The sequence below is a fragment of the Dromiciops gliroides genome, chromosome 2 (genome assembly GCF_019393635.1).
Source record: "Dromiciops gliroides isolate mDroGli1 chromosome 2, mDroGli1.pri, whole genome shotgun sequence".
Lineage (NCBI taxonomy): Eukaryota > Metazoa > Chordata > Mammalia > Microbiotheria > Microbiotheriidae > Dromiciops > Dromiciops gliroides.
In genome coordinates, this window is record NC_057862.1 from 327,565,512 (window position 1) to 327,588,013 (window position 22,502).

Sequence of the window (22,502 nt, forward strand, 5' to 3'; positions counted from 1 at the left end):
CTAAAGTAAAGAGTCCTTCTGTGTATATACACCCGTAAATCTGCATGAAGGGAAGGTGGGGGGGTACACAACAACTTCCTAAGAGCTGCCAATTCTCTAAGAGGGACCTGATGTGTTTGATACCCTGGGTAGGCACAGTTCTGCTCAAAATATGGAGCGCCTGGTCCTGGGTTCAGCTGAAATGGGCCCTTGAGGGATGAGGACTCGAGACTCCTCAGATGCTATTCTCAGCCAGCTCCTTCCCCTCCCTTCCCTCCAGCGCGGCGCGGTCCCCTCACTGTGAGAGATTTCAGTGCACAATTCCCATCCGAGTCTCCGCCTCCGGCTCTGTCAGGCCCCGGGGCCCAGCCTGGGTACGGGGGCAGAGAACTGGCTTGATGGTGGGAAAACGATTTAGAGTCGTCCCGCCCTTCCGCCCGGCTCCAGGTGAGGGGATCGCCGCTACTTGGGGAAGAACACTATTGCTGGGGCCATTTCCTGCTCTTTGTGTGACACATACGGAGGCAGCAGCGGCTGAGGCAGGAGGAGGAGAAGGGGGAGGCGAAGGGGGGCGGGGGCGAAGGCGGGGCCCCGAGCAGCCGGCGGAGCGGAGCCGGAGCCAGAGCATCCTGAGCCCCGGCCCCAGCCCCGGCCCCGGCCCGGGCCCCGGCAGCACCCGTGGGCCCCTCCCCTGGACCTGCCGCAGATCCAGTGGCTACCTCGCCAGCCCCGGACACCAGGTAAGCGGTGCCGGGGGCTGCGCTGTCCGGGGGGATGCGTGGCTTCAGAGCGAAAACAGGGGCAAGGATCAATAAGGATGGGGATGGGGACGGGGATGGGGACGGGGATGGGGATTGGCAGCTGGAGCTAGAGAGGGGCGAGACCACCTCAACAGTCCCTTTCCCGTTTGCCATCATCCCCAGGGCACAGCGCCCGCCGGGGCGCACGGAGCCCTGAGGGACTGGATGTCAGGGCCCTGCGGGTCCTGGCCCCGCGATTCTCCCTCCCTCTCCCCCAGATGTCTGTCGGGGCCAGCGCCGGCTGCAGCCCCTCCCTCCCCTTCAGCCGGGTGGCCACATCTGGGCCCCAGGCGAGCCCAGAAGGGCCAGGGCGCACGCGGCCCTTCTGCTGAGAGGTGGCGGAGGACGGAGGGAACAGTCTGGGGCCCTGCCAGCCACCTCTGGCTCCTGGAGGAGCCGGGGCAGAAGCATGGCGGGGTCTGGCTGCAGCAGGTGCGGGCCCTAGGGCCGGGGGAACGCAGGGGAGAGAGGAAGCGGCGCTCCCACAATGCCTAGAGACACCTGCAGCGGCAGCGGCAGGGCAGCATCCCCGCGCCTTGTTTACTGCAGAGTCGGAGCCGCCGCCTCTGCTGCCATCGCAGCCGCCACCACCGCTGCTGCTTCTGCCCAGGGCCGCCCCCCACCCAGCCCCCACCCTTCCCCCTCCCCCTCTGCCCGCTCCATTGGTGGCCCTTAGATTTATGATGAATTACTGGGTTTGAGGAAAACGTGGGAGCCTGAGCTGGGAGCCTGGGGATATCAGGAAAGGTTCCGGAGAGAACGAAATAACCAGAGAATGTCACAGCTCTGGGACTTAAGACAGGAAGACTGTTGTCAACATAAGGTCTCAGGCCTTCATTGGCTCCTCCCAGTCAATGGCCTTAGGGGTGGGTAGGAGAATAAGCCTAGAAAACTAGCTCTTTCTACCTGCTGATAAAGTTCAAGATCTTCTGCGGGGCATTCAAGACCTTCCCCAACCTCGAACCATCCTCTCTTTCTTTTCTTATCTCATATTTCTCCCCTGGGAGAATTCTGTGCTCTACTCCCAGAGACCAAACTAAGCTCATGCTTCAGCACCCTGGCTCTGGGCTGTTCCCCATGTTTGCAATGTCCCTGTTCCATGTTGAATTCTTATGCATGCTTTAAAGCCCAACTCTATCTTCCGCCCCACCCCCGTGATGTCTTCAATTTTGCTCCTATCTCTAAAGACTTTCCTCCTTGGGACTCAAGGAGTATTTTATTTAGTACCCCTACAAAGCAAGTATCATGTAATATGTGTTTAACAGCTGTCCTTACTGAGGGCTGATTCCTTCTATTGGTCTGTGAAATCCTTGAAGGCAGGTCTCATACCATATCATATTTAAACACCCACTATGGTCATGGACACCCAGTGTCTATGTATATATGTATGAAGTTGAATTGTGTGGAGCCACTATGTAGGGGCATATTATGTGGGTGAGTTTTCAGGGAGAGCTTCATATGTATATAACTAAGGGACCAGAAAATGAGTGGACTGGGAGAACCAAGCAGATGAGGTGAACAGATCACAGGGGTGGACTGTGCATGTGGACAGGTCAATTAACTTCAAGGCCACGTCTTTTCCACAGCTGAGAAATAGGATGAGTATTCCATGGTCAGTGTCCCTACAAATGCCTGGGGAATGCTGAGGAATGATCAGCTCTAGAGGTTTCCCCTCTAACCTGGTTTGGCCTATGTTGTGCCACCAAGACCCAGGGGGGTTAAAAAGGCTTTTTCCTCCCTACCTTAGGTTCTACACCATATCTATCAGCATTGTTTAGTCCCTGATGTGTGATTTTCTGTGGTGGGTAGCTACAGACAAGACTCACCCTGACCCAAGTGAGGACCCAATCTGGGGAATACTTGGTGTCATTTTCCCTTGCCCATTTCCTAACTGTGTGCCCCTTCAGGTCTGTGAATCTGAGCTTGTTCTTAGGAAGTTATTCAAGGACATTAAAAGTTTGGAAGGTTAAAAAGAATTAGAAATATCACTTGTAGGGAAGTAGCAGAGTGTCAGCCTTAGGCCAAATGGTGCGGTTGGCAGTTTGTTTTCTTTACCCCTAGTTACCTCCACCACCTGCCAGCATCTACTAACCTTGTGTTCAGTCACTATTCTCACCTCTGAATTCTACTCAGGAAGGTCTGTGCTAAACTCCTTCACTCAAATGCATGTGCATGCATGACAGATGTGTGCAAAAAATTGCCCATTACTTCTCCTAGGGGTATTTGTCCCTGTCATTTACAAGCTGTGTGACCTTAAGCAATATGACCTGAGCCTCAGGAAAATGAGGGGGGGAGGTGTGGACTAAAGTGATCTAAATTCCCATTTGATTCTAAATTTGATGATCTTCTAATATTTTAAGCAAGAGAAATTAAACTCCTTTGGTTTTAAAAAAATTAAGTATTGGCTTGGTTTGGTGGGATGTAAAGGGATAGGGTGGTGTTTCCAGTACACGAAAATCACCTACCCACACAGGTGGGTTTCTCAACAAACTTTTATTGAATCCTTACTGTGTACAAGGTACTATACTAAGCACTAAGACAAGAATGAAACAGGCCTTTGAGGAGTTTATATTCCACTGGGAGGAGAGGCAGTGTGTGTGTGTGTGTGTGTGTGTGTGTGTGTGTGTGTGTGTGTGTGAATTTGCTAAGCGCCTAGCACCTAATTATGTGAAGTTATGGGCTGGATTTGATCCCCCCCTGAAGAATTACATATTTTCACTTGCTGCTGTCCCTGCACAGAGTCTAGCTTTCAAGCAGAAAGAAACAGGGCAGTGTTACTGTTTACAAAGCTGGGTGCCATCGGCCAGCTCTGAACACTGAGCCTCCTGCCTGGTGGCATTAGCTCTCCCCTTCTCTAAGCTCCCCCTCTCTAAGCTCCTTTATTATATTTCCTAGCCAGTTCTGACTGGCTTCACAGGCACCCAAGCCTGCTGGAAAGCAGAAGAGCAAAAACTTGTTCTAAGAAATAGATTAAGCTTACTTGATTGTCAAGATTGAATACAAATCAAATAAAACCGAGGGTTGTTTTTTTTTTGGGGGGGGTCATTTAAGACCAGAGACTGTCAGAGAGAGAGAGAGAGAGAGAGAGAGAGAGAGAGAGAGAGAGAGAATGAGAACAAGGGAAAATACAAGACCTAGAAGTGGGAAGGTGGAAGAAAAGAGGGAGCAGATAAGATACACAGGGTGCTTTCTTAATAATTCATATCCCCACTGTGTTCATTCATTGGGAAGGCTCCATTTCCCATAAAATGCTCTGCCTGTATTGCTGACACTGACCAGCAAGCAAAATTAGTTAAGGAATAAAGCAGGCTACTCATTAACATTGGGAACAGCTCTTCTAAAATTAGCACAGGGCACAAATTGACATTTATCAACCTCCAGCTTTGAAGATTTGGCACCATCTCAAAGAGTGTTCTGGGGACCACTGTTGGCTGCAGAGGACTTCATTAGGTGGTCTTCAAACTGGTGATTTTCATCTCGATGGTAGTACCATGAGGATATCTCTGTTTTTGGTGTGATTTAGCCTTTTATTTATTTTTGGTAATAACACCAGGTATCAGTCCACCTCATTGATATATTAAAAGAGGCAAGGTGGCTATACAAGCTACTGGATCAGACAATATCTCTAGTATCAGGTTCAATTCTAGGAAGAACATTTTGATAATGACAGTGATAAACTAGAGGATATCCAGAGGAGATGAAGATGAGGGATCCTCTGGAGATCCAGAGGTTATTGGGATAGTGAAGGGTCTCAACATCACACCTTATGAGTATCTTTTAGGAATTAAGGTTGTTTATTTAGCCTGGAGAAAAAAGGCTTTAATAATAATAGTTTATACACACGCGCGCACACACACACACACACACACACACACACACACATATATATATATATACATATATATATATATATATAAGCTGTTATGGGGAAAACATCCCCTCTCTGGGTTCAAATGGTAGGTTATTGCTGCTAAATATATATTTACCACAATGCAGAAATGATGGAGGTAAAAACCTAGGTTTTATTATTATCCTCAAGCATATAAGTTCAGGCCTCAGAGAAAACAACAATCATTAGGATTCTAACAAGGCTTCTTATGGACAAAATTACATCAGAATGACAGAGAAAGAATTCTTTTACATATTGCAATCTTGTACGTTCCTCTCGGGCCATAAAAGGCAAAGAGAAGAGAGATCCGTAATCCTATACTTCCTTCAATGTTCTAAAAGTTGAGCAAAGTCATAATCTCATACCTTCCCCAAAGAAACAAACCTTGTCAAACAAACTCCGTAGGTAAACAAAGTCAGGTTACAGACTAACCTCCATGTAGAGGATTCACCAATAGACTGATTGAGGAGGATTTACTTATATGTTTCCAAGGAGTCAGGGAGTGTTGAGATTCTTCTGGCTTAACTAAGGAATGTTTAAGGCTCTTAAGTAAATTTTTACATCCCATGGGACAACTTTTGTTTAGGTGAGGTTAATATCAAAACAGACTTTTTGCTAACCCAAATTTGTAGGAGGAATGGCCCTGAGTCCCAAATAATAAAAGGAAATTAAAAATTCCCATAACAAAGCTATACAAAGTACTTTACAAATATTATCTCATTTGATCCCCCCAAAACCCTGGGAGGTAGCTGTTATTATTATTAGCCCCTCCTTTTTTAATAAATGAGGAAACTGAGGCAGACAGAAATTAGGTGACTTGTCCAGGGTCACACAGATAATACGTATATGAGGCTGGATTTGAACTCAGGTCTTTCTTACTCCAGATCCAGGACTCTTTCCACTATGACATCTCCCTGTGTTCAAGACTTTGAAGGGCTATCATTTGCTCTGTTTGGCCAGAGGACAGAACTAGGAACTATGGAGAGAAATTGGAAAGAGGCCGATTTAGGTTTGACCTAAGTACAAAAATGTCCTAACAATTAGAGCTGTCCAAAAATAATAGGGGCAGCCTCAGGAGATGGGGTTTTCCTCTCATTAAAAGTCTTCGAGCAGAGGCTAGATAATGGCTTGAAGGTAACAACAACTAGGATTTATACAGTACTTGAGGGTTTGCAAAGCTCATCTAGTCCAACTTTTTATTTTTTTGTATTCTTATTTGATCCTCACAACTGTAGAAGGTAGGTGCTATTATCTTCATTTTGCAGATGAGGAAATTGAGGCATAAAGTTTAACTGACTTACCCAGTATGACACAGATAGTAAGTGTCTCGACTCCCAGGTATTCCTGATTTCCAAGGCTTATTCCCTGTATACTGGAAGTAGCCAGAGAAATGATCTAGACCCATTGCTGAAGAAATGGAAACAGAGAGATTTTTTTTAAAGCATTTATTAAGTTCTAACTGTGTGCCCAGTGCAGCACAAAGGATCGAGGATCCAGACTTAAAAGTCTCACAATTGTCCTCAAGGAGCTTATTTTCTTTCTTTTTTTTTTTTTAGTGAGGCAATTGGGGTTAAGTGACTTGCCTAGGGTCACACAGCTAATAAGTGTTAAGTGTCTGAGGCCGGATTTGAACTCAGGTTCTCCTGACTCCAGGGCCGGTGCTCTATCCATTGCGCCACCTAGCTGCCCCGAAATAGAGAGATTCTAATGGGGAAAAAACATCAGTCTTAGGGTGTTGTGTAAATGTGAGCTATTAAGAGTCCCCCTCATTCTTAGGAGCACTTTGAATTGCAGGGCCTGTGCCTTTAGTTAGTGACTTAGGGAGATATTACCAAAGGATATAGATTTATTTTCTTCCCAGCTGGTTTTAAATGGTAGAATAGGATATCCTCTAGCCTGGGTTGGGGAAGAGTCAAGAGATATGGGTGCAAGTGCTGACTTTGTCATCAATTTGTTGTGGGATCCTGACCCCGCTGTCTTATATCTTTGGATCTCAGTTTCCCATACTGTAAAATGGAGGACTGGAGTAGATGACCTCTAAGATCCCTTTCAGCTCCTACATGGTATGGGGCCACAATCATTCATGCAGTGCAGCCAATCATCTGTCTGTTCAAACCCTCACTATCCACTATCAACCAACACAAGGTTGAATCGTGGGACTTAAGGTTAGAAAGAATCTTAAAGATCAACTGTTATAAAGACCTAACATATTTAGATAATCTAGTACATTTCTTCTTTTTGTAAATAAATAAAGTGAAACCCAGTGAGGTGAGGTAAGGTGAGGTGAAGTGAAGTGACTTCTCTCAGACCACTTAGAAAACAGAAGAGAACCAGGCTTCGAACTCAGGTTGTCTGACTATATATCCAGTTGTAGTTATTTTCCTTTCCAGTACTGTTCCCCAACACTTCCTCTCCCCTTCCCCATCCCATGAATATTGTCTCTTTGTGACTACTTTTTCCTTCGAGACTATTCTTCATGTTCATTTTATCTCAATTTCACCTGGCCACAGAGGGGTGCTTACAGTTTGATTTGTCCTGGACTTCTTCCTCCCAAGGATAGCTTTGCTGGAAAACTTTTCCCCCCTTTTTTTCAGTGGCAGCTATGGGCTAAGTGGGTTCTTTGGTGCCACCCACGTGGCCTAATGACATAGTAGCATTGGCCATGGTTTTTAGTGACCTAGAATTTGTGAATAACAAAATCTTTTTTTGAGCTCATTTCTGGCTTGGGTTGTATAGGAGCATTGTGGGTATTCCTGCAGAAGCTAGCCTCAATACCTAAGGAAGTTCAGTTTTCTCTGTGGCCTGGATGGGAAGAGGTAGCAAAGGGAACATGAATCAGGGATGGCTTTATGGAAGAGGTAAGAGTTTAGCTAGACCTCAGAAGATGGATTTGGATTTAAATAGACAGAGAGGAGGGGAGGAAAACATTCCAGAGCTGGAGAAAGCCATGTAAGCAAAGGCTGAGACAATTCTCACATTTCAAAGCATAGAACATAAGGTCAGGAAGGAATTTCCCCCCCTGTATGCTCAATGTTATGCAATCAACAAGAGAGATTCAGGGAACATTTTGCTACTTACAAAAGTGCTAGGCAGAAAAGTAATCTAGGCTTGTGTCTGTTTAGAACTGATGAATAGAGCAGTGGTATGGGGTCTCGGGGTTTCCCCATGACTAGTTATATCATTGACTTGCTATGTGACCTTAGGCCAGCCCCAGAACCCCTCTGTTCTCAGTTCTTCCATTTCCAAAATGGAATTGGTCTTACTTGCTACCTGCTTCTTCTGTGAAATGCTGAGGATGAGATAATGTCTGTAAAGCAGAGTCTTAGGAGAGAAATGCTATGAAAATAGAAAAGATGATGACCATATTCCTGAATGTTAGAACCATTTGGACAGATGCCCTTCCATTCCTCAAGAGACTATTTATTAATTGCATACTGTACATTGATCTAAAAAGGAGGATTGTGGCCTGTACCGCCGAGTGACCGAGGGGCTGAAAAGGACTTTGTGATTCAGAAATTCTGAAATGGCTTTTGGAAAAGTCTTGGGTATAGAAAGACATTTCAGCATTCATTGTGTGAGTGTGGGATGCCTATCCAAATGTGAAGATGTAAAAGATTGACTCCTTGTCTTCAGCCATTACTTAGAGGGCTGTGATGGGCCTGTGTGGAACATTGTCCAGTCCCTGATTCCCAGGTGTCAGAAACAGCTAAGAGCATGGAGTGGGAGCGTATCATTGCAAGGGGTGATTTGAGGATCCACCCTTGCCAGGGGATTGGTTTCCAGTGGGGGTGGTTTGGATTCTTGTTATGTAATGCTCTGAAAAGATTACACCAATTAAGTTGGGGTTCAAGGGAATTGGAAAGTAAACATAACTCTCTGTAGAGAAGCCTGAGAGAACCAACTGATTTAAGATGTACAGTACTGGGCAGATCTGATCATTCATACTGTCACTAGGTAACCTTAGAGAGCCTAGCATTAGGGCTAGGTGTGAGTGAAACAATACCTGACTCGAAACAAAATCCAGGGTCAGGGTGGAGGGTTCAAATAACATCCTGTGGGCAGTGTAGCATCTTCTTCTGGTCCCTGTCAAATCAGACATTTTCGACTTATAGGGGACTTAGAGAAAAGCAGAGGAGAAAGACAAACATAATAGCTACTGTCTGGTCTGCACAGAGTTTAAAGTCATTCTACTACCATTCATTCATTCATTCATGCATGCATGCATTCCTTCAAACAAGTATTTACCAAGTGCAATGCACTGTGGGAATGTAAAGATAAATAAGACAGTCTCTGCATTCAAGTAAGGTCTGTGTCTGTCTTTGAGGGAAACATCCCACAAATGTTCTTTCAAAGTGAATTTAAATCCTATTGTCTTAGCATGAGAATGTCAGTGCCTCAAATAGAGACCACATTTCTATTTCTTTTTATCCCCCACAGCATGTACCACAGGGCCGTGTGCACAGACCAGCCATTTCCAGCACATTTGTCAATATCGAGTCCCAACCTGGCTCCCTCACTTCCACCTCTGTGCAGCCTATGAAAACCATTCTCAGCTATGAGAGTTGAAAGCTGACTTTTTCTTGCTCCCCTTCCTCCTCTTAAATTAGTGGACAGCATTGCAAACATCCTTTTATTGCTGCCTGCTGCCTGCTTTGTGTAGAGAGAGCACTCTCCCCAGAATTCATTTCTATCCAGCAAACATTTAAGTAACTACTTTGCATAAAGGACTGTACAAGACATTATGCAAGGTACTGAGAAAACCATACAAAGACAGAAAGGAAATGATCCCTACCTTCAAGGAGCTTATGTTCTACTGGGATGAAAAAACCTGTACACAGAGTACATACAAGGTAATAGAAATAACTGTTGTTGTTTGTTTGTCCTTCATTCTGGAAGAGGACCAATGACATCAGGAAGGTGATGTCATGACTTTCACTGAATTGGATTTAAGTGAGGCGAGGCTGTGCAAAGTCACCAGCCTCATTCTCTCCTCCAGAGCCATCTGGGTCCAGTAGCAAGACATACATCAGGACAACTGGAGATGGCCCTGGATGTAGTGGGAGACCTTGGCCTTTTTAAGCTAAGGTCTTTCCCAGGTCTCAGGTTGTCTGAAGTACTGTCCATTCATTGCTTAAGGCTAGGTAAAAATTTGTAACATAATAACATAATATAACATAAACATTATACAATTAGCATAAAATAATGATATAATAATAATAATAATAATTAGCAGAGAGTACTGATAACTGGAGTCATCAGGAATGACCTTTTTAGTATGTGGCCCTTGAACTGAACTTTAAGGAAACTAGTGATTCTATGAGGTAGTGGTAAAGAGAGCGTGCATTTCAGACACGGTAGATAATTTGTGCAAAGGCATAGGCAGGAGGTGCAGCCAGCCAGACAATTTGACTGGAATGAAGAGTATATGAAAGAGAATAACATTAAATAAGACTAGAAAAGTAGGTGGGAGCCAAATTGTGGGGAGCTTTAAATGCCAGTCTGGAGGATTTTGAATCTTATTTTATAGCAGAGATTCATAACTTTTTGTGTACCATGGATCTATTTGGTAATTTGGTGAAGCCAGTGATCCCTTCCCAGAATATTTTTAAAAAATCAGAATGGAAGGAAATGATAACTTTCAGTTATATATGAGTGAAAATCAAGTTCTTTTCCCCCATTCAAGTCCACAGATCTTGAAATCTATCCAAAGACCTTTGGGGTATCTGTGGACCCCCATGTTAAGAGCCTTTATTATAGATTTAATAGGAAATCATTGAAGATTTTCCAATTGGAGGGTAATATGGTCAGAACTGTGTTTCACGAATATCAATTTGATAGCTGTGTGGAGGATGAACAGGAGTGGGGAGAGACTTGAGGCAGGAAGGTATTTACCTCCAACTAGGAGGTATTTTCTGTTTCATTAAAGAAAAAAACTGGAACCAAAACCAATGCAGCCAAAAGAAAACAAGAAACTGGCCAGGGGGATTTTTACAGCCAGTTTTTCTGATAAAGGCTTCATTTCTCAAATATATGGGGAACTAAGTAAGATGTATAAAAATATGAGTTATCCACCAATTGATAAAAGGTCAAAGGGTATGAAAAAGCAGTTTTCAGAAGAAATCAAAGCTATCTATAATCAAATGAAAAAATGGACTGAATCACTATTGATTAGAGAAATTAAAATTAAAACAACTCTGAGGTACCATTTCATACCTATCAGATTTGCTACATAACAGAAAAGGAAAATGAAAAAAGCTGGAGGGAATGTGAAAAATTGGGACACTAATGCATCATTTGTGGAGTTGTGAACTGGTTCAACCATTGTGGAGGAAAATTTGGAACTATGCCCAAGGGCTGTAAAACTGTGCATACCCTTTGACCCAGCAATGCCACTACTAGGTCTTTATCCCAAAGAGATCCAAGAAAAAGGAAAAAGACCTACATGTACACAGATATTTATAGCAGCTCTTTTTGTGGTGGCAAAGAATTGTAAATTGAGGGGATGCACATCAATTGGGGAATGGTTGAACAGGTTGTGGCATACGATTATGATAGAATACTATTGTGCTATAAGAAGAAATGATGAGCAGGATGGTTTCAGAAAATGTATATGGGAAGTCTTATATGAACTAATACAAAGTGAAGCAAGCAGAACCAGGAAAACATTGTACACAGTAACAGCCACATTGTAAAGATGATCAGCTGTGAAAGACTTAGCTACTCTGATCAATATAATGATCCAAAACAATTCCAAAGGACTTATGATGAAAAATGCTATCTACCTCCAGAGAGAGAACTGGTGGAATCTGAGTGCAGATTGAAGCATAAATTTTTTCACTTTCTATATTTTTCTTGTGGTTTTTTTGGCAACATGGCTAATATAGAAACATGTTTGGCCTAATTTCACATGTATAATTGATATCACATTTCTTGTCTTCTTAGTGGGTGAGGGAGGAGCAGGCAGGAGGGAGAAAATTCAGAACTCAAAATTTAAAAAATCAAGAATGATAAAAATAAATAAATAATGTTTTTTAAAAAAATGGAACCTGGGGGGGCAGCTAGATGGCGCAGTGGATAGAGCACCATCCCTGGAATCAGGAGTACCTGAGTTCAAATCCGGCCTCAGACACTTAACACTTACTAGCTGTGTGACCCTAGGCAAGTCACTTAACCCCAATTGCCCCGCAAAAAAAAAAAAAAAGGAACCTTTGTTCTGTCTCTTAAAAGGTTGTTGACCCTTGAATTAAATTTAAGAAATGTGTGTTTAGTAAACAATTTCCTAATATGCTACCCAAAAAAGTATGTCCTTAAGACTAATCTTGGCAGGGCATTTAAAGTCCAAAGCATATGACTAAAGCTTTCAAGGGCATTGCACCTGCAGAAGAAAAAGCCAGGCCTGTGACAGAATGTGAAGCTTACCCTTAGGGTTTCTGCTAGCCATAGAATGATCAGAGTAGGTTATGGATTTTAATATCTGATCAGTTCACAGAAAAGAGCTAGATGTCCAGATTCTTATTGAGACTGAGGCAAATTGGCAACTCTAATAGCTCCTTACGATATCCTTTCTTTTAACCAGCAAACCTGTACTTTGGTTATTGGTTGACCCAACAAGCATTTAGAATCACAGCAGCAGAAACTTTAGAGAAGAAAGGGATCTGAGAGATCTAGTTCAACTCTCTCATTTTCACGTTTGTTTTTTGGGGGGACTGTCTAAGGTGCCAGTAGCAAACGTGGACACAGGCTCTGAAGGTTGAAGGCTGAGGAATTCTACTAGTGTGACACCTCTCTCTCTCTCTCTCTCTCTCTCTCTCTCTCCCTCTCTCTCTCTCTCTCTCTCTCTCTCTCTCTCTCTCTCTCTCTCTCTCTCACACACACACACACACACACACACACACACACACACACACACACACACACACACACACACACATTGCCCAAATCTGTCATCAACAGCAAGGCCCCTCCGCCCTTGACAGCAACACAGGAAGCAGTCAAGCAAGTTGGTTAACAGAATGGGGAGCCACTTGCAGTACTACTCAATTGTCTGTCCTAATATGAGTGCTGACTGGGGCTAGCTTCCCCATTGAGACTCAGATGACAGCATGTTCAGTGTTCTGCTCTAACCGGGAATGCTGGTGGTAGGAGGGAGGGGCGAGAGGAAGGGTGGAAAGAAAGGGTGGAGTCTTCTGATCTGCCTGGTGGGAGAGAGGGAATAACAGTGATCATTTGAGTAGCTGTGCCCTCACCTTCAGTCCCTTTCAGGCAAAGGAGAATCAAGGGAATCAGCCAGCGTTTGGCAGTGGAAAAGACCTGTTCTTAGTAAGAAACCTTGATAGTATGGCTGAGAGGGAATTTCAAAGTTTTGAGAGGGACTGCTTCTCACAACACTCCCTCCTCTCCCATATTCCCTCCCGATCAGTTCATGTGGCTAAAGGGAAGTCAGTACAAAAAGATTCTTATCTATTTAAGAAAAATAATGCAGGCTTGTGCCCAGGTTTGCTTGTCCCCTTTGAAGAATAAATGTGACCAAAACCTTAGCTGTCCAACTTTATTTCCCACTATTCCACCAGTTCAAATCTAGCCTCAGACACTTATTAGCTGTGTGACCCTGGGCAAGTCACTTAACCCTCTTTGCATCATTTCCTCATCTGTCAAATGGGCTAGAAAAGGGAAATGGCAAACCACTCCAGTATCTTTGCCAAGAAAACCCAAATGGGGTCATGAGGAGTCACGACTGAAGTGACTGAACAAAGAGGCTAAAAGAGACGCAGTGTGGCATAATGGATAAAGAGTCAGCTTTGGAGGCAGGAAGACTTGAACTCAAATCTTGCCTCTAACAGATATTAGTTGTCAGTGCTCTTACCTTTTATGTTTAACCCCTCAGTACTAAGTCTAAGACTAAAACTACAGAGAAGATGCTGATTTCTACTGAGAGTTCTCTATGCCAATGAAACTACAAATCAAGAGTCCTCAGTGTTTAGTGTTTCATCTTAAATCTGCATCTGGTGATTTCACTGGCATTCCCTGTGCAGAAATGCCCTTCTTCAGGACAAATCAGCAACTCATCAGTAACTTAGTATTTCTGAGTTGCTTTGAGGACACTAAGAGTTTCTGACTCAACCCCAGTCACACAGTGAGTGTCAGAGGCAGGACCCGGGCCCAAGTCTCAAGCACTCCAAGGCTAGCCCTCTACTCACTATGTGATGCTGCTTTCCTGAGCACTTCTTAGTGGACAATAAATACTTGGATTGAAATTAGAGATGTGATCTCAGGACTTGATGTAGGAATAAAAAAAAAACCTGATCAGGCAAGTTTGCTTCGATCAGCCTGAAATCCTTTTATAAGAAAAGTTCATAGAACCTAAGTGAGAACTGTGTTACCTAAGTTAAACAATTAACATATCAAATCCCACAATTCATCAAAAACAACCAAAGATTATATATAAATCAGACATCCTGCTCCACAGTCCATCCTGTCCTGATAGATTGGTTCACATTGGATTTTCATGGCAAAATTTTCCACGCTGGCTGGGAAGGGAGAAGATTTGGTTCTGCCACTAGCTGTGTGACCTTGACCAAATTACTTTATCATTCTGGGCCACATCTATAAAATGAATGGGTTGGACAAGATGACTTTTCAGATACTTTCCCCCTCAGGCATTCTGTGTTCTAAGGTCCTTTCCAATTTGGAATGTAGAATGCTACATTGAAAGATGCCTTCTAGCACTTAGAGTCTATGTTCCTTCTTTTTTTAATGTTCTGTGTTCTAAGGTTTCTTCTAGCTCTGACATTGTACATTCCTGGTTCTAAGGCAGTATCTCTCAAACTTCTCAGGACCTCTTTATTAAAAATTACTGAGGATACTCCATAGGTATTTTGTTTATGAGGGTTATACCAATCAATATTTGTTCCATTAGAAATTTAAACATTTTAGTTATAATTATGAAAATAGTTGTGATTTCATTGACCCTCTGAAAGGATCTTGGAAACTTCTAGGGGTCCTAGAAGATTTTTGTCCTAAGGTAATTTCTAGCTTTTAGCTTCTAGGTTCTAGGTACCCTTCTAACTTTTAACATTCCATGTTCTAGGGGCAACTAGGTGGCACAGTGGATAAAGCACCAGCCCTGGATTTAGGAGGACCTGAGTTCAAATCCAACCTCAGACACTTGACACTTACTAGCTGTGTGACCCTGGGCAAGTCACTTAACCCTCATTGCCCTGAAAAAAACAAACATTCCATGCTCCAGTTCCTTTCCAGCTCTGACATGCTACATTTTTTTATTACAGAACCTCATCATCTGGGACATTCTATAATTGATTAGTTCAAAGTACCTTTCTCTCTTCTAGCCTAGAGTTTTCTCATCACAGCAGTTTTTCTGGCTAGGTTGGGGAAGCCCCATGGACTATCTGTGGTCAAAACAAACAGAAAAAACTGTTGTAGAGAAGGGGCATCTGGGCCCCTTCCTCTGGTACCTCCCTTTGGTTCAAACCTTGTAAGGCAGGAAATTGCTCAGAGAAACAATGTGGGCATATCTTGCCTTCATTGACAGCTCAGTTTCTTTCCATCCTTAGTATTTGAATCAAAAGATATCTGAGGCTGTACCTTGATGGAAAGTGAACTCTGAGTTTGCTGATAGTGGAGCTGTGCTTTTTCTTTGGGAGAAATTGGAGATTGAAGAGGTTTATCATCACCATAATAACTTGCTTTTCTAAAGTGCTTAATGCTTTATGAGGTTTTTTCCTCACTACAAGCCTGCAAGGGAGGCAGGACATACATGTAAATATACCTCTGCCATTTTACAAATGGGGAAACTGAGTCATAGGGCTTATATAACTTGTCTTAGGTTACACAGCTAGTGAATATCAGAGCTGGAACTTTATTCAACCATCTATTAAACCATCTATCAAAACCATCTTTTAAACCATCTATAGAACACTACTATGTACCAGATGCTGGGGATACACAGGGAAGGGAACAAGCATTTGTTAAGCACCTATGTGCCAGTAACTACACTGAACACTTTATAAATCTTATCTCCTTGGTCATCACAACAAACTTGTGAGGTAGGTGCTATTATTATTCCCATTTTTATAGGTGAAAAAAAACTGAGGCAGACAGAGGTTAAGTGCATTGTCACAAAGCTAGTAAGTATCTAAGGCTAGGCAGCCATGTGGCCCGGTAGATAGAGCACTGTGGCCTGAAGTCAGCAAGACCTGAGTTCAAAACTGACCTAAGACACTTCCTAGCCGTATGACCCTGTGCAAGTCATTTCACCCTGTTTGCCTCAGTTTCCTTCTCTGTAAAATGAACTAGAGAAGGAAATGGCAAACCACTTCAGTATCTTTGCCAAGAAACCCTAAGAAGGAGTCACAAAGAGTTGGACACAACTGAAACAACTGAACAATAATTTCCTGGTTCTAGGTCTAGTGCACTTTGCCATCTAGGTACCTTAAGAAAAAAAAAAAGAAACAGTTCCTGCACTCAAGAAACTTACATCCAATGGAGATCTGGTGAGGGTTAAGGGGAAAAGGTATAGTGAATAAATGAGAGTTAAATACAAAATATATACAAGGTAGACACAAAGTAATTTCCGAGGAAATGTCTCTAGCATCTTGGGGAATAGGAAATAGGGATCAAGTTGGTTTCTTGTAGGAGGATTCTGGGATGTGATAGTGGTGAAGGAGGGAGGGCATACCAGGGAGGGCATGACAGACAACCTATGTAGTCATGGAGGTGGGGGAATGGATTGTTATGTGTGTGGGGAACAGCAAGTGATCCAGTCTGACTAGATGGAATCAAGGAGAATCAGGAGAAATAAGCCTGCAAAGGGAGGCTAGATCCAGACTGTCATGTTCTGTAAAAGCCAAAGAAAGGAGTTTGCATTCTTGCCTAGAAGCAAGAAGAAGCTTCTGGAGTTTTTCTGGCATGACATGGTGAGATGTGTGCTTTGGAAATATCAATCTGTCGGCTGTGTGGAGGCTATATTGGAGAGCCGTGGGACTAGATGCATGGAAACCAATTAGAAGACTAATAGCCCAGGCAAGAGGTGGTGAGCACCTGAACTAGGGTGGTGACTGAATGGAGAGAAGGGCTTGAACTTGATTCTTTTGACCCTAAGTCCAATGTTCTTTACTCCATGTAACCTTCTAGTTACACCATATAACTGTCCATTTTTTTTATTTTTTTTTATTTTTTTTTTTGGTGAGGCAATTGGGGTTAAGTGACTTGCCCAGGGTCACACAGCCAGTAAGTGTTAAGTGTCTGAGGCTGGATTTGAACTCAGGTCTTCCCGACTCCAGGGTCGGTGCTCTATCCACTGTGCCATCTAGCTGCCCCCATAACTGTCTATTTACTATGGATTCTAGATAATTTTGCAAGGAATGAGTACAGTGGGATTAGCCATTTAATCAAAAATAGTGTATAAACATTCCACAAAATCAGGACTTTCAGCTTCTTATCCTATCTCTGCCATTGCTTGGCTACAATGGTTTAAAGTCACTTCACTTGCCTGGACTTCGTTTTTTTTGATCTACAAAAAAGATGATTAGACCGGGTAAGCCTTACGGCCCTTTATACCCTTAACAGTTTGGGCACCTGTAGCATCCTCTCCAGGGCTACTTCCCTCTAATATGTCCTCGAAGGTTGGATCCCTGGGAAGTGACTATCCCCAGGGTGTGTGGGTCTACATTCCTAAAAGCTGCCTCTGGTATTTTTACTTTTAACAGACAGAAGACACAACTAGCACAAAACAAAGACATTTACTGAGGTGCCATTATAAGAACAGTAGAGACAGCTAGGTGACCCAGTAGGTAAGAGCATCAGCCTTGGAGTCAGGAAGAACTGAGTTCAAATCCAACCTCAGACACTTCCTAAGCATGTGACCCTGGACAAGTAATTTGAGCTCTTTCAAGCCACAGTTTTCTCATCTGTAAAGTGGGGATTATTATAGCACCTACCTCAAAGGGCATCAAATGTGAGTATAAAATGAGATGCATGTACACATGTGCATTGCATACAGCTCTTTGCAAGTACATAAACATGGGACCCCCTCTCTCAGAAATCCTTTCTCTCCTCTCTCCCTGGATATATTATCTTTGCTGGGCATGTTATTATGAAGCTCTTCCCAGGCCTTCTCCCTTCAGGGTAAGGTCTCCCCATGGGCAAGTAGTACCACTAGAAGATGCCACGGCTGATGGGGAGGAGGAAGGTGAGAGAATCCCTCTCCTTCCAATGGGCAAGGAGTGATTGCCTTTCAAGAGCTGGGTTCTTCTATGGGTGGCTCATTTCTCAACTGCCAGAGGTCCTACTTGTCACAGCTGTCTCCTGCCTCCACTGAATCCCAAGGAAGTGTATCTCGATTTTTAAAGAGCCACTGGGCAATGGCTGATCCTTTAGCCATTGGTATCTAGCTAATTTCCATTTCTGTCAAGTTCGATGGAAGGATTTCTTCACACTTTGTAAAGGAGTAACAAAATGTTGGCACTCCTCTGCATTTCATTTAATATTTCGTAGAAAAGACAAATACATAAATAACTAGAACACGAGGCAGAATAAGAGAGCAAGATGTCATTAGATAAATACAAACCGAGGACTATGAGTGTTCAGAGGAGGGAGAGTTCACATTTGGCAGTAGGAATCAAGACAGGTTTTATATGGCAAATGACATTCAATCTGGGTCTTGACTGGAAGCTAGGTGGTGCAGTGGATAAATTGCTGGACCTAGAGCCAAAAAGTTGTTCTTGTTGTTTAGTCATGTCTGACTCTATGTGACCACATTGACAAAGAAAATGGAATGGTTTGCCATTTCCTCCTCTGCTACTCCCATTTTACACATGAAGAACTGAGGCAAAGAGGAGTAAAGTCACTTGCCCAGGGTCACACAAGCTACCAAGTGTTTGAAGCTGGATTTGAACATAAGAAGATGAGTCTTCCTGATTTCAGATACTCTATCCACAGCACTACCTAGCTGCCCCAGAGACAGACCTGAATTCAAATCAGGCATCAGATACCTACTAGCTGTGTGATTCTGGGCAAATTACTTAATCCCTGTTTGCCTCAGTTTCTTTCTCTGTAAAATGGGGACTATTATAGCACCTATCTCTGAAGATCATTGTGAGGATCAAATGAAATAATAATTGTAAAGTGCTTAGCATAGTGCTTGGCACAAACACACTCATATACATTTATGTATATGTATATATATGTGTGTGTGTGTGTGTGTGTATACACACGCATATAAATGTGTGTAAGTATATGTGTATATATGTATGAGCAATTATCATTATTTGACCAAAGGAGTTGGAGTTGGGTTTGGGAGGATATTCTAGGTCAAGGAAATTATGAGCAAAAGCACAGGGATGAGAGGAAAGGGAATCACAGGTCAGTGATTCAGTCTGGCTAGAGTTTAAGATACATGTAAGGGAATAAGGGGAGATAAGTTTGGAAAGGCAAATTCGAGCCAGAATGTGGAGGGCCTTGAATGTTTAAGGAGCTAAGACTTAATTTGGTGAACAGTGATGAGCCATTAAAAGCTTTGAGTGACACGATCATAGCTGCATTTCAGAAAGATTATTGTACCAAGAAGTTCAGATTCTGGCTAATAAATCAATGAATTGAAGAAACCCAGTTTGGCACCTTTAAAGGAATTACTAAAGCCGGTGCGGTCCAGGGAAGAGAAAAAGGAGTAATCAGAAAATTTGTGTTCTCTGGAATGTGAATTTAATGAAATATTATTGCACTGGAAGAAATGGCAAAATACACAGATTCAGAGAAAGCTGTGAAGACTTGTATGAACTGATGCAGAGGGAAATGAGCAAAGCTGGGAGAACAATTTATATAATAACTACAGTATCATAAAGAAAGGAAACTTTGAAAGATTTAAGAATTAGATCAATAAAGTAATTAGGTCACAACTCCAGAAGACTGATTCTGAAACAGGCATGTTTCTCACCTATTGAAAGGGAATGAGTGGACCATAGGTACAGAAAAAGACATGTATTTTTAGACATACCAAAGTGGGAATTTGTTTTGTTTGAGTATACTCGGTTTTTGTTGTTATTGTTGTTTTTGTTTTGTTTTTTGGGCAGGGCAATGAGGGTTAAGTGACTTGCCCAGGCTCACACAGCTAGTAAGTGTCACGTGTCTGAGGCTGGATTTGAACTCAGGTCCTCCTGAATTCAGGGCCACCTAGCTGCCCGATTATACTTACTTATTATAAGGGAGGGCTTTTATCTGGGGGCAAAAAGAGTTTGGGGGAAACAGGAGGAGTTGAAAGTGATTTTAAAAAGAAGAAAAGAGGGGAAGCCAGGTGGCACAGTGGATAGAACACCGGCCCTGGATTCAGGAGGATCTGAGTTCAAATCTGGCCTCAGACACTTGACACTTACTAGCTGTGTGACTCTGGGCAAGTCACTTAACCCCAATTGCCTCACAAAAAAAGAAGAAGAAGAAGAAAAGAAAGTATCAATAAAGCATTATAAAAATATACAGAAAAGAACAAAATGAAGTTCAAAGGGGGACATACAAAAGAAGGGCAATGTTTATACTACCCTATTAAATATAATATATATTTATAAAAATATGTACATAATAGATTTATAGTTTCATATGTAAACATCCTTTTTCTGTCTTTTCTGGAAATGTTGATGTTTGTCAAGTTTATAATTTTAAAAGAATTTTTTTAAAAGACCAATTATTTTTCTGATTCTTCTCCTTATAGCAACATAACCCTGGACAATTCACTTTACCTCTTGTGGCTCCTTTCTTCCATGTATCAGTTAGAGATAGAAATACCCATCCTTCCTACCTGACAAGGCTATTGTACATGTGACTAATGGGAGTATAATTTCTTTGGAAAGTCATATTTTTACACTATTATTTGTTTTGGGGACATGGGGGAGGATGTGGAGACAGGAACTTGCAATTATATCTGTGTATGGAATTTCTAGTGTGGATATTCCCTGCACTATTGCAGATTGCCTGCTGGTTTGTAATTTATTCTTTCTTTCTTTTTTCTTTTCTTTCCTCCTTTCCTTTCCTTTCCTTTCCTTTCCTTTCCTTTCCTTTCCTTTCCTTTCCTTTCCTTTCCTTTCCTTTCCTTTCCTTTCCTTTCCTTTCCTTTCCTTTCCTTTCCTTTCCTTTCCTTTCCTTTCCTTTCCTTTCCTTTCCTTTCCTTTCCTTTCCTTTCCTTTCCTTTCCTTTCCTTTCCTTTCCTTTCCTTTCCTTTCCTTTCCTTTCCTTTCCTTTCCTTTTCTTTTTTTTTTTTGGTGGGGCATTGAAGGTTAAGTGACATGCCCAGGGTCACACGGCTAGTAAGTGTCAAGTGTCTGAGGTTGCATTTGAACTCAGGCCAGTGCTTTATCCACTGCACCACCTAGCTGCCCCTGTAATTTATTCTTTAAGAGTGCCTGGGGCACTAAGAGGTTAAGTGCCCTATCCAAAGTCACACAGCTAACATTCCAGGCTCGAGGCAACACTTGAATTCCTGACTCCAGCGCTGACCCTTTCTCCCCACTGACCCAAACTGTTCTCATTCTTATTTTTATAATTTCTCTTTTCCTGATCTTCAGAGGTTAAAAGATTTTTTTAAAAATCATTTATATCAGAGTCCTTAAGCACTGTAGTTTCCTATCCCAGGGACAAGACCAACCTCCTTCCCCCCCTCCCTTTCTTCCTTTCAGTACACAAAATAGGGGATTCTAATGCAAAACCCTTGCTAATGTGTTTGTTAGCAAGGCTGGGACTCCCCAGGCCAGAATTTCTTCAGTACCACAGCCAAGTTCCCACAGCGTCCTTGTTGATTGAGCCACTGTCCTTTCTCCTGCCAAGGCCAGGGCCAGAGGTGACTGCCTGGGTTGGTGCTGAAATGTATCACCAGTCCTGTCATCTGTGTAACCAAGGATATTTAGGTTCCCCAAGCTGTACCAGCCCACAGCATCTGACTTGCCTATTAAGACAAATCTGTGTCCTCCCACACATGGGGAGACTGCAGTTTTGCTGGGCTTATTCCATGTACAAATGGGAAAGAACACGAATCATCTTCAGTAGGAAGCTTCCATATTATAATAGCTTGGAAGCCTAAGCAAGAAAAATAAGCAAAGCTGTATAGGCAATAGTCGAAAATTGATGTGGAAAGTTTATTTGGGACAGTTGAAACTCCAGCCTGGCATTCAAAATTCCATCTTACCCATCTCAGGTGACCTACGGCCCATTCCCCCAGTTTTGTTCCACTGGCTCTTGCCTTGGAGCACTCTCTCGGGCTATTTCAAGAACCTGCGATTGTTCCCTCCTCATTTCTGCTAATTCCTTCTTTCCTTTTTGAAGGCTCAACTAAATTGCCATCACTTCTAATGGAGCTTTCCCTTGATCTCTACAGCTAAAACTATTCTCTCCCTCCTCAGATTTTCCCACAGTACTTTGGGTCTCTCCATCTCATGTGACAATCTGCCTAACATCATACTTACTGGCATACGGGTTAGGTCCATCTCTAATAGAATGTAAGCTTCTTGAGACCAGTGCCTGTCATTTTTTACTTTTTTTAAATTTCCACAATACCTTTGAGCAGAGGGAGTGTTTAATGAACATCTACAGAATTTAATGGAATTTTCAAGGTTTTTTTCTCCTTTCTAGTTGATCTTCAGACTGCAGACATTTCTAACATAGAAGCTAAATTTCTCTGGTCTCCCCCAGGTGGTTAGTAGATGTAAATTATTCAGAAATGATTCAAAGGAGCAGCTTTTTGTAAAGAGCGTAAGAATCCTTTGTATATGCATGTATACATATATTGGGGCATCTAGGTGGCAAAGTAGAGAGAGCACCAGGCCTGGAATCAGGAA

The 22,502-nt window shown here is 42.8% G+C and overlaps 1 protein-coding gene across 3 annotated transcripts in view; it reads left to right on the forward strand.

Annotated features, from left to right (window-relative positions):
- Positions 1 to 274: 274 nt before the first annotated feature.
- The window catches only part of CYFIP2 (cytoplasmic FMR1 interacting protein 2), a 145,092-nt gene continuing 122,864 nt past the window's right edge, over positions 275 to 22,502 (forward strand). The window contains exons 1-2 of one of the 3 annotated variants that reach the window (XM_043982125.1): positions 535 to 719; positions 9,106 to 9,518. The gene's annotated coding sequence lies outside the window, so the exon portion shown is untranslated. Of the gene's footprint in view, positions 427 to 534; positions 720 to 9,105; positions 9,519 to 22,502 lie in introns of those variants that run through there. The other 2 variants (XM_043982124.1, XM_043982123.1) reach the window with 2 other exon arrangements.